This window comes from Triticum dicoccoides, chromosome 3B, assembly GCF_002162155.2.
Source record: "Triticum dicoccoides isolate Atlit2015 ecotype Zavitan chromosome 3B, WEW_v2.0, whole genome shotgun sequence".
Classification (NCBI taxonomy): domain Eukaryota; kingdom Viridiplantae; phylum Streptophyta; class Magnoliopsida; order Poales; family Poaceae; genus Triticum; species Triticum dicoccoides.
In genome coordinates this window covers 528,260,207-528,273,995 of record NC_041385.1, presented here as the reverse complement: position 1 = coordinate 528,273,995, position 13,789 = coordinate 528,260,207, and positions in this window count along the sequence as shown.

The window sequence follows — 13,789 nt, the reverse complement described above, 5'->3', positions numbered from 1 at the left end:
CTCCTGAATATAAGTTGCGATTGATCTGTCCTTCCTGGTGGTGATCATCTCCCAATGCTCATCTCGGTGCCCACAAATCTGGTAGATAGTATTATTGAGATCGTTGTGGTAAACTTCTCCAATTCGTCCCATGGTGATGTGAGCTGCCATGCTCTTTCCTAGGCTCCATGTTGGTGCATCAAAGGTAAACTCTATTGGCTCCGTGACTGATGCAAATGTCCTTCCTGGAATATAGACTTGAATCATCCAGCGCTACTCTTCGGGTAAAGTGGCGTTGAAGGTTCCAGTGAAGCTTGGTACTCCTATGTTCAGGTATCTAGTGGCTTCCTTCAAGTGATATCCAAAAGGTGAGTTTTCATCTGGTTGTGTGAACTTGATCCTTGCATCCGCCATCCTAAAGAATAGAAAAGATGAGGAGTCAGAAATGAGAAGAAAGAGTAGTGATCTAGGGCTTTAGCTTAGTGGCTGTGTCCTACAGTCAGTGTGTGCTTTGATACCATCTTTGTAGCGACCAGACCTCAAATAGTCTGATCTCTGTGCTCAGTGTCATCCCTGGATCAGTAATGCTGACACCACACAGTACTTGGAGGATTTATAACAGAGTAGCAATCACACACTTATTACATCGAATGTCTCAAGAGAGAACTTATTGAAATAAATATGGCTTAAGGCCATCTAAATACGATAACAGTGGAAGATTTGGAAGATAAGCGAGTCCATCAACTCCAACGACATCACTGAGTATAGAACCATGACCTAAAAGCACCTTACTCGTCATCTGAAAAGTCTGCAACATGAAACGTTGCAGCCCGAAAATGGGTCAGCACATGGAATATGATGGCAATGTAACACATAGAGGAAAATATGATGGAATAAGCTATATTACATGCATATTTGGCTGGTGGAAAAGCTCTATGGTTACAGTTTTGCGTAAAGCCAATTTTTCCCTACTGCAAAGGAATAAATTTAGTTAACTATCATGGTGGTTGTTAAACATTGAGAATGGTTGACAGCATCCTCAATCCCAATTAAAAATACTCATTGACATCCCAACAATATTAATTAGAAGTAACATGATGAGATTCACATGATATCCAAGTACTAGATACTCAAGATGTCCATAACCGGGGACACGGCTAACCATGATTAGTTTATACACTCTGCAGAGGTTTGCGCACTTTTCCCCACATGACTCGATCTCCTCCGTTTGGTTTCTCGCACTACATGGTGTTTAAGAAACGGATGACCGGGACATAGTCTTTCAGAAGCGCTTGCACCTTACGTAGAGGGTAGACCGTACCAACCTACATCCCCTACATCTGCTAGTCTACCCTGTAAGAGTTCGCGCGACTTAGTCAACTATGCTAGAGCCCATAATAGCATGTGGCTGCACACGGAAGTTTCTAGCATGAATAATCTTATGATCCCTTTGAGCCTGGGTGGCGGTCCAAAGAAAAACAGGCAAGTCCTGATAGAAACCAGGTGCCTCAATCCACCCAGATGTGTGTTCAAGTTGCCACCTTAAATAAACCATTAATTTAACAAACTCACATCGGTCATGGATACACTCACCCAATCCACGTCTACTAGCATAGCATGGCATAATAAGCAAACGTAGAAGTAACTCCCAAAGGTTTGATAATAAAACAGGTAATAGGTACTACCTCATCTACTTCCCATCCCACAATTTAATTAGATCCTATTCATGCAATTGTTTGGAGGATTGATTTAATGCATAAAAACTGGGTATGAGAAGAGGTATGATCAAAGTGTTACTTGCCTTGCTGATGATCCGCGAAACCTAGAGACTCGAAGTAACAGGTAGCGCACTCCGGATATTCTATCGCAGACAAACAAACAAGCATACAATAAGTACTCATCTAATGCACAGGTAAAACTCGAATAAGAGATCTAACCAGAATGTTCAACTTAAGAACTCCGGTTTGCAAAAAGAATCAAATCAAACAAAGCAACGAAAGTCAAACGGCGAAAGAAAACAACTTCATTTTACTAATCTGGATCTAAGTCAATTTTTACAGAAGCAAAAACTTGTTTAAGTTGATTATTCAGAAAGAGGGTTTCGAGACGAAACTCCAGGCGCTTGAATCGCCTGATTCCGATAAACGAGCGAAAAGTTAAACTAAAACGAAAATCGGATCAGGAATCGCGATCAGAAAAATCGCGGATTAAATCCGAGAAAAAGAAAAATGACGAACGGGTTAACGAACGAACGTTCGTTAACTAGAATCTGACGAACACGTTCGTTAAAACGAAAGAACGAGCGAACGCTCGCTAATTAACCGAACCGAAAAAACCTTCTAATAGAATAAACCGAAAAAAAACCGAAGAAAACCGTTCGGTTTTTGAGAAAAACCGGCGGCACGGAAAATGAGGCGGCGGCGAACCTTGGCGGCTGGGTCCGGCGGGGTCGGCGGCGGGGTCCGGCGGGGGCTCCGACGACGGCATGCGGCGGATCTGGCGGCGGCGGCGGATTAGGGTTAGGGTTTCGGCGGGTGGGCTGGCGGCGGCGGTGGCTGGGCTGGTGGGGCGCGGGGCTGACGGGCCTGGGGCGCCGGGGGTGGCGGCTTATATAGCGTGCCCCCGAGCGGAGTCCCGCTCGGGCACGGCCCAAAGGCGGTTCACGTTTTTTTTAAATAATTCCGCGCAGAAGAAAAATAAAAAGAAATATTAAACGGACTCCAAAAATCCCGAAATAAATTTTCTCCGGCTTCTAAAATCAAGCCGGACAAGATGAACATTTATTTGGGGCCTAAATGCAATTTTGAAAAACGCGCATTTTTCCTAAATTCAAATAAAAGGCGAAAAACTCCAAAATAAATCTTATTTGATTTTTTTATTAAATCTTCATTATTTTTTTCTTTTGGGGAAGTCATTTTATTCCCTCTCTGAAATTTTGGTAGAAGAAATAATTGAAGATAAAATAAATAAAATCAAATGATCCTATTTTCAAAATTTGAGAAAACTCAAATATGAAAATAACGAAATCCCCAACTCTCTCCGTGGGTCCTTGAGTTTCGTAGAATTTCTAGGATCGAGCCAACAATGCAACAAAATATGATATGCAATGATGATCTATGTATAACATTCCAAATTGAAAATTTGGGATGTTACAATGGGCATCTCCATAGCACGTTGATTAGCCTCGTCAATGTGAGACTTTCTCCTTTTTTGTCTTCTCCACACAACCTCCATCATCATACTATATTCCACCCATAGTGCTATATCCATGGCTTGCGCTCATGTATTGCTTGGGGATGCTTGAGACGTCTCCAACGTATCTATAATTTTTTATTGTCCCATGCTATTATATTATCCATCTAGGATGTTTTATACGCATTTATATGCTATTTTATATGATTTTTGGGACTAACCTATTAACCTAGAGCCCGATGCCAGTTTCTGTTTTTTCCTTATTTTTGAGTTCTACAGAAAAGGAATACCAAACGGAGTCCAATTGACGTGCCAATTTTTGATGATTTTTTATGGACCAAAAGAAGCCCCCGGAGTAAAATAGTTGGGCCAGAAGAGTCCCGAGCCGTCCACGAGATAGGAGGGTGAGCCCAGGGGAGTAGGGCGCGCACTCCACCCTCGTGGACGACTCGGAGACCCTCCTGACGTGAGACCTACGCCAAAAATTCCTATAAATACAGAAACCTCCAGAAATAACCATAGATCGAGAGTCCGCCGCCGCAAGCCTCTGTAGACACCAAAAACCAATTGGGACCCTGTTCCAGCACCCTGCCAGAGGGGGGATCCCTCACCGGTGGCCATCTTCATCATCCCGGCACTCTCCATGACGAGGAGGGAGTAGTTCACCCTCGGGGCTGGGGGTATGTACCAGTAGCTATGTGTTTGATTTCTCTCTCTCTCTCTCTCTCTCTCTCTCTCGTGTTCTTGAGGTGATACGATCATCGCGAGCTTTGCTATTATAGCTGGATCTTATGATGTTTCTCCCCCTCTACTCTCTTGTGATGAATTGAGTTTTCCCCTTGAAGTTATCTTGCGGATTGAGTCTTTAAGGATTTGAGAACACTTGATGTATGTCTTGCCATGCTTATTTGTGGTAACAATGGGATATTTACGTGATCTACTTGATGTATGTTTTGGTGATCAACTTGCGGGTTTAATGAACTTATGCATAGGGGTTGGCACACGTTTTCGTCTTGACTCTCCGGTAGAAACTTTGGGCACTCTTTGAAGTACTTTGTGTTTGTTGAATAGATGAATCTGAGATTGTGTGATGCATATCGTATAATTATGCCCAGTGATACTTGAGGTGACATTGGAGTATCTAGGTGACATTAGGGTTTTGGTTGATTTGTGTCTTAAGGTGTTATTCTAGTACGAACTCTATGATAGATCGAACGAAAAGAATAGCTTCGTGTTATTTTACTACGGACTCTTGAATAGATCGATCAGAAAGGATAACTTTGAGGTGGTTTCGTACCCTACAATAATCTCTTCGTTTGTTCTCCGCTATTAGTGACTTTGGAGTGACTCTTTGTTGCATGTTGAGGGATAGTTATATGATCCAGTTATGTTATTATTGTTGAGAAAACTTGCACTAGTGAAAGTATGAACCCTAGGCCTTGTTTCCTAGCATTGCAATAGAGTTTATGCTCACTTTTACCAGTTGTGACCTTGCTGTTTTTTTTTCAGATTACAAATACTCATATCTACCATCCATATTGCACTTGTATCACCATCTCTTCGCCGAACTAGTGCACCTATACAATTTACCATTGTATTGGGTGTGTTAGAGACACAAGAGACTATTTGTTATTTGGTTGCAGGGTTGTTTGAGAGAGACCATCTTCATCCTAGGCCTCCCACGGATTGATAAACCTTGGGTCATCCACTTGAGGGAAATTTGCTATTGTCCTACAAACCTCTACACTTGGAGGCCCAACAACGTCTACAAGAAGAAGGTTGCATAGTAGACATCACCTTTCGTTTCATCATTTCTTTGACTTGATGCCATCGTCGATCGATTACATCTTCATGAAATCTCCCGACAAATATGTCGTGATCATCATCAGCATTCTGAGATCTTAAGGGTATCAATTGAATTCATGATGAGAAATACCATCCTTGCCCTTGATGATTTGTGTTATCATCGACCACTTTATTACCTTCCCTCCAACACAAACTTGTTCATGTTTTCTGTTATACCGTGAGTTCCTTGCTATCCAGCATTTGTTATTCTTTACCTTGGAATATTGCCATCTTTTATGTCAAGAATGTTATGAGCATTTCGCCACCTCTTGAAAAGTTCTTGATTCAGTGATGCTTCTCGCCATCATCATTCTTTTCTTGGTCCCCATGTTGGGTGAACTCTGATGTGAGAATTTAATATCTCTAGCAACCCAATTGCTTGTAAGTTAATGAACAATAGTCTCATTATTGGTGTATTGGTTTGCGAATCACCAATCTAACATTGGTCGTGCAACCCATGATATATTTCGGGTACACCTTACAACCAATGTTTACTCGTGGATGTTCTCCTCAAGCATACATCATTATATCATTTAATTTCACAAATGTTATCTCCTTGTTCACATAACTGTGGAAATCCATCTTGTTGGAGTTCTCGATAAATTGTCTCTGAGTCCATCAGCCACATCCTCGTCTTCTCCTTGGCTAATAATGAACTCTTATTTTGGAACTTGCTTCCATAGTTCATTTCTCAAGAATCTTGCAATGTCGTCTCATCAAATTGAGTTGCACCTTTTTCTTCTGAGGCATCATAAGTCTGAGGTATCCTGACACCAATCGGATCTGAACCTCGATCAGATATGATGGTTGGAACATATTCCAAGAGTTATAACATTGGTCTTTATATGCCCTGGTAAGGTGATGTCATGCCTAGCACACCTCGCTGGAGAACCTATTGTTATAGTTTCCTTTTTTAGCAAGGTTAACCATTCTTCCATGAGGAAATTGTAAGAGTTATTCTATAAGTTGTTCATGATGAATCCTTTGAGTATCCAAAGTCCATCCTTTAATTGAAGACCATGTCAATGCTATCTCGAAGCATACCAGGGGTACTCCGATTTTCAATAAAAACCTTGGAAGCACAATGCTAAATTTTCCTTGTCAATTGTCCCAAACACCTTTGTATGGGTAATGTCATGAAATTTCTCTCCCTTTTCCTAAAGGGTATTCTACGTTATATCCCGTCGTGGATATCATGCTCTGCTTGACCTTGGAAATGTTATACCCCCTGAAATATGTGATTAAACACATATTCGTTTCCATTGTTCTGTTTAATCTGATAATCACATTTCCCTTTCCATTGTTTTGTTTAAACTTTCTTGTGATCAATATGATCAAATCAGTAATAATCCAGTGCTTATGTAAACACCCTCGTGTACAACCTTGTCAGTAAGACCGTGATACTATTGTTGATGACATTTCGGTAACCACCGATGGACGAGAACTTTGCCTATAGGTCCGCCTCGTTTCAACGAGTAGGAAAATGGTTCTCTTCGTCCCTCGCCCTTGGTGCCAACGATGATGCCAACATAACTAGCCGGTTATTCTCTCACAAGCCTTGCTATCGTGAACGTGCAAGATGTTAACGTCGTTCCTTCTTTTAACCCACATGGTGGGCCCATGGCCCACAGGTCCCAGGATCGAAACCTGACTCTCTTATACACCCCTGTTTCCAAAGTTATTCCTCATGCTTGGCTTCGTATGTAGATCATGAGCCACCTTCCTAGAGATCATCAATTCTGGTATCAAGCACAATACTTATTCCCGTCGCTTTGAACCCCTTTCACGCCCTGTAGCAGGCATCGAACAATTTCCTGCCCGCTCGAAACTTCCCTTGATACCTCCTTATTTTGCTCTCGATATTTTCTTAAGTTTCAATTTGAGAGTTACTTTCCGCCACCTTCCCTGATGTTATCGACCAGATAGTCAACCTTGCAGAGGCTCATTCTCCCGGAATACCCACCCTTTATTCTTTCGTAAGTACGATGGAATTCCCAAAGATAGGATTCCGACTTCATCATGATGACCTCAAGTAGAGAAATGAAGACATCAACGTAATGGATCGATCTCTTCAGGAAGAGCAACCAAGACCGAGAAGATTCGATAGAATTTCGTAATCAATTCCTTCCCCTAACCCCACCTCTTAAATCTCGGGACGAGATTTCTTGTAGTGGAGGAGAATTGTGGCGCCCGGGTAATCAAGCTACAGTAACCCTCTGGTAATGATGCCATGTTACCTCGATTACTGTTGATAATCTTGCGTTAGTTCAGAACCGATCCAAATTCAAATTTGAATTAAAGTCAAAACAATTAAAGTTTTCAAAAGTCAAAACTAAATTGTTCCTAATGTGTCAAATAATCCATAATAAATGTTGGTGAAGAAATCATCTTTTAATAAAATACTTAAATGCACTAAATAAAATAAAACAACGATAAAACAATATTTAAAATGCTTTTAAAATAATAAGCAAATGCAAAATACTTTATTTAAAGTGCCAAAATATTTGGGGTTGTGACCTATTTAATAACACCAAATTAGTTGTCGCTTTTAAATTTTGTAAAACTAAAATAAAAGAAAATGGAAAAGAAATAGAATAAAAAAAGAAGAAAAGAAAATAGAACAAACAAAAAAAGGAAAAGACCTCCCCAAACCCTAACCCACGCACCCCTGATCCCCACTTCTCTCCCCGACCCCCCCCCCTCGATCCCCACCTTATGCCGCCAGGGTGAGGCCCGCTCTAGCGCCCCTCGCCACCGGTCCCCTGCCGCCCGCCGTCACCGGCGACCACCAGCAGGTTGCCACCCTGCACCGCCACCGCCAACGCCCCCCCTTGCGGGCTGAAGCTTCACCAATGGCGCCGCCCCTTCCGCACACCCCCTGTCGCCCGCACTTCGCTCCTCCCATTTGTCGCGCCGGGCTGTGGTCGACGCCTTTCAGCGCGAGTGTGCGCTCGCCCGAGCCGCCCATCCACTGCCTCGTCACCACCTGCAACCGCTGGTGCTCTGCCAATCCAGCGCGCCCTTGCCGCTACTCTGTTCGTCGAAGCCCCGTCGCTGTGGGGCCTCCTCTCGCACCCCGACCCCATCTCCACGCACCCGCGAGCACCACCACCTCTAGCCGCCATGACGTTGCCTCGCAGCTCTCCGGAGCCCACGCATCGCCGCTGACCAGTGCCTCCCCATCGCCGCTGCTGCTTGCACCATCCTTTGCTCGTCGGAGGGCCTTGGCACCGCTTCCTCCCCTGCTTGGACTCCTACAACATCGCTGCAGCACCTCCCTGCTCGAGCTCCTCCAGCCACACTTCTTTGCTTTCTCGCTGCCATGGCCGACTGCTCTCCAGCAGTCATCGTTCCGCCATCGCAAGACCCCAAGGTCGCTGCACCACTTCGGGCCTGATCTGCAGCACTGATTCAAGTGGTTGCACCGCGAAGTGCCTCGGTGCCACTAGAACTCCCACGACCGAATAGCGACCTTTTCGTGTTGCTTCATTTTGGTTCATACAAGCCTCGCAAGACCCGGGGCCTCACTGCACCTTATCATCGTTGTTCCACTTCATCTCTGTCAAGGCCGACGACATCGAGGACCTAGACTGTCACGCCCAATATGCGATACTATCCTAAAGAGACTCGAAGGTCCCATCAAGGATAGAACCGCATATTGATACGCTTTTGCAAGGTGGATATCATTACATCAACATAACATAATAGATAGGGATACATGCAAAAGGCATACAATGCCACACGAATACAACATCATCTTACATAAGAGCACCATCTGACTACGGATGAAACACAAACAGAAACTCAAACGACATCCACCCTGCTAGCCCAGGCTGCCGACCTGGAACCTATCCCCTGATCGAAGAAGAAGCAGAAGAAGAACTCCAAAATAAGCAAACGTCGTTCTCGCGTCATGATCATCGCATAACCTGTACCTGCAACTGTTGTTGTAGTAAACTATGAGCCACGAGGACTCAGCAATCCCATTACCATGGGTATCAAGACTAGCAAAGCTTAATGGGAAAGGAAGGGGTAAAGTGGTGAGGTTGCAGCAGCGACTAAGCATATATGGTGGCTAACATACGCAAAAGAGAGTGAGAAGAGAGCAAACGAACGGTCGTGAAGCTAGCAATGATCAAGAGGTGATCCTGTACTCCTACTTACGTCAAACATAACCCAAAACCGTGTTCACTTCCCGGACTCCGCCGAGAAGAGACCATCACGGCTACACACGCGGTTGATGCGTTTTAATTCGGATCTTGTGTCAAGTTATCTACAACCGGACATTAACAAATTCCCATCTGCCACATAACCGCGGACATGGCTCTCGAAAGTTTATACCCTGCAGGGGTGTCCCAACTTAGCCCATGATAAGCTCTCGCGATCAACGAAGGATATTCTTTCTCCCAGGAAGACCTGATCAGTCACGGAATCCCGGTTACAAGACATTTCGACAATGGTAAAACAAAACCAGCAAAGCCGCCCGATGCGCCGACAATCCCGATAGGAGATGCACATATCTCGTTCTCAGGGCAACACCGGATGAGACATCCTACGAGTAAAACCAGACCTCGAGTTTCCCCGAGGGGGCCCCGCAGTCTACTCGGTTCGGACCAGCACTTAGTGAAGCACTGGCCCGGAGGGGCTAAAATAAAGATGAGCCTTGGGTTAATTACTCCCAAGGAAAAATGTATAGGTGGTAGGCAAATGGTAAAACCAACGTTGGGCCTTCCTGGAGGAGTTTTATTCAAGGCGAACTGTCAAGGGGGTCGCATAAATCACCCAACCGCGTTAGGGGCGCAAAATCCGGGAACATAATACCGATATGACGGAAACTAGGGTGGCAAGAGTGGAACAAAACGCCAGGCATAAGGCCGAGCCTTCCACCCTTTACCAAGTATATAGATGCATTAATTAAATAAGAGATATAGTGATATCCCAACATAATCCTGTCCACCATGGAGCAATCTTCAACTTCACCTGCAACTAACAACGTTATAAGAGGGGCTGAGCAAAGCGGGAACATAGCCAAGCAATGGTTTGCTAGGAAGGGTGACAAGGTTAGATGCTAACATGGCAATTTGAGAGGCTTGATAGGACAAGGGATAGGTAGCGCAGCATAGCGATAGAACGAAGCAACTAGCATAGCAATGATAGTAGTGAGATCCAGGGTAGCGGTCATCTTGCCTGAAATCCCGCTAGGAAGAAGAACAAGTCCATGAAGAAGATGAAGCCACGAAGACGAACCAAGCGTAGACGAACGAATCCTCACAATTGCAACGAAACGGGAACTATCGAGAAGAAGCACAGAACATGGTAAACACACCACACATAGACAAGACATGATGCACAACCAAGCATGATGCATGACAAAGCTAGATGAGGCTACTCATGGCAAGAGATGATGCAAACAAGAACAACACATCAAGGCAAGTTTAAATGAGGCCGGAAACAACATATAACAATTCCAGTAAGTCCTCATATGAAAGTTTAGAAATTGGTCCAGAACTGAATAAACCTTATGTTCAAGTTGTTAAACATCAAGTTAAGATGCACCAAGATGATCTACATGATATTCTAGTCAAGATACATATAAAGTTCATTTAATTTGAAGCTACGGCCTAGAAGATATGAGCAAAACAACTTACACATGGCATTGATGCAAAATGCATACAAACATCAAGCAAACACTCTCAAAATATGGATGCAACATGATAATATAAAACTTCATGCAAAATCAAGCAAGTTTCATATAGAGCACACTCAAAACGGAGCAACGGTTCAACACGTACACTCTAAACAAGTTTAAAGGACAAGCTGTCCAAAACAGCAACTAGGCATCTAGCAAGCATCAAACCAATATGCTACAGCATCTCAACGTAAGAACAAAAGGCATGGGCATGAAGTACAGGTAAAACATGACAAAACATGAACACTGATCTATCTCCAGAAAACAATATAACATGCTCAAAAGGACATGGCAAGATTGCAAATAATAACAGTTTCAGGCTTAGCAGAAATAACATCAGGTTGCAATGTTTAGAGCGATCAAACATGTTACAGGAACTTATCATGGCAAACAAAGGCACAGCATGCTAGTAATAAAGACAAAGAACAAAACTCCCTTACTGAACTAATTCTAAAGATCAGCAGAAAAGATGGTATCATCCATGCAAACATGGCAAATGATATGACAGATTCATACATGGCAGGAACAACAATAAGTAGGCATGTTGGTGAGCTTGAACCACTCACCACAGAGCAATACATGTCATGACAAGGAAACCAACAGTAAGAAGACATGTTTGAGAAGCTAAGAATGTCAAGAACAAGTTCATAGGGCGCATGGATCACTAGTAAAGCTCATGGAAAATCTGAACTTAATGTTAGCAGGCTGAAAGCAACATTATTTAGCAAGTTTGGAGCAAGATAACAACAAGTCAAAAAGGCTATAAATGCAACCAAGGGCTCGAATGGATAGAGCATGACATGTATAACAAAACATCTTTAGTGAACATCTCCAGATTATGCATAGAACGACTTGTAGCAGCAGGTTTACATAGCATCATGAGATAACAGATTCAGCCTAGCAAAACAGCAACAGCAAGTACCCTACTTCACGAGCTCGATGCACTCACTACAAGACCCACAAAAATAAATGGATTGCACCACTGTAAATATGGCATGATGTATCTCAACACTCATGTAGAGCTCATGCTCATAGGATGCACACACAAAATGCAACCAAAAAGACAAACCATCAAGTTCTGCTAACAGACAGCAGTTAATATCATATAGCACTCTTGCAACGATGATTAGGGCATCGAGATGAACTCAAACAAACATAGCACAATGGAATGAAATGAATGTCATCTCATAATGAACATTTTGATATATCATGCACACAAAACGGAGCAACAGTCCTGGAGTTATGGCATGATGAAAAGGGCATGAAAATGATAGAATTTCGGGACTTAGCAGATTTACGGAAAAAAACAGGGAGGCGCAAGATCACTAAATTGCGCACGGGGCGAGGGTTTGCGGGCGGATCACCATGGGCTTCGGCCCAGACGCGGAGAGGAGGCGGGCCGACTCTGGGCCGTGAGGAGTCCCACGTGGCTGGCGGCATCGATTCCCTCCTCGGTCCCGATTGGATCGAGGAGGCCGGGGCGGCGGCGGTGGCTGGCGAGAAGGGGCGGTGCTCCCGCGACCTTGGCGATGGGGACGACTCCGGCGACGGGCGCGGGGTCGCAGGATGGAGCGGATCCGGAGCGGCGGCGTGCTGGGGCGCGGAGGCCGGTGAGAGGCGGAACGAGACGGCGGCAACGAAGCAGCTCGCCGGTGGCGGAGCTCGGGCATGGCGCTGGCGGAGGGGTCTTCGACTCCGACGGGACGTGGCCATAGGGGACAACAGGACAACGCAGGAAGTCGGCGAGGCGCGAATCCGGCGGGGCTCCGGCCTAGATCAGGGGCGGCGGCGAGATCCTCCAGCGGGACGCCGGCGGGATGCATCGAGGCGGCGGGGCAGGGGCGATGGGCGCTGGGCGAGGCACAGGAGCACGGGGGCGGCTCGGCCTGGTTTGGCCCGGCGCGGCCTCCCCATGGGCCGGGGGGGCCGCGGCGAGGTGGGATGGCGGCGGAGGGACAGGTGGCGGCGGCGGATTGGATGCGGGAGGAGGCTGGACGCGTCCGGCGGCGGAGCGGACATGATCGGCGTGGTAAGGGAGGAGACTGCTAGGGTTCATCCGCGAAAATTCGGGGAGGGGCACATATTTATGTTGGGGAACGTAGTAATTTCAAAAAAATTCCTACGCACACGCAAGATCATGGTGATGGCATAGCAATGAGAGGGGGAGTGTATCTTCATACCCTTGAAGATCGCTAAGCTAAAGCGTTTATCAACGCAGTTGATGTAGTCGTACGTCTTCACGATCCGACCAATCCAAGTACCGAACGCACGGCACCTCCGAGTTCTGCACACGTTCAGCTCGATGACGTCCTCGCCTTCTCGATCCAGCAAGACAGGCGAAGTAGTAGATGAGTTCCAGCAGCACGACGGCGTGGTGACGGTGTTGGTGAAGAACAATCTCCGCAGGGCTTCGCCTAAGCACTATGGAAACTATGACGGAGGATAAACTAGAGGGGACGGGGTTGCCGGCACACGGCTTGGTGTTTCTTGATGTGTATTTGGTGCTAGCCCTACCCCTCTATTTATATGTTGAGCCTTGGGGTCGAAACTTGGAGTAAAAGCCTCCACAAATTCGGTTTCACCCGAAAGGCAAGAGTCCTTCTCGGACTCCAGGGCCAGACGCCAGGATTCCCGGCGTCTGGGCCCAGACGCCAGGGACCCTGGCGTCTGGCCCCTGGACTCCGCAAAACTTCCTTTTGCGCTTTCCAAAAACCTTGTGGGCTTTCCCCCTTGGCCCAAATAACGTGTTCTCGTACCCAAACATTTCGGGAAACATCCGGAACCTCTTCCGGTGAATTCCGGAACCCTTCCGGGGATCAAACACTATTATCCCATATATCAAACTTTATCTCCGGACCATTCCGGAGTTCCTCGTCATGTCCATGATCTCATCCGGGACTCCGAACAACATTCGGTTACCAACATGCATAACTCATATAATACTATATCGTCAACGAAACGTTAAGCGTGCGGACCCTACGGGTTCGAGAACTATGTAGACATGACCGAGACACGTTTCCGGTCAATAACCAATAGCGGGACCTGGATGCCCATATTGGCTCCAACATATTCTACGAAGATCTT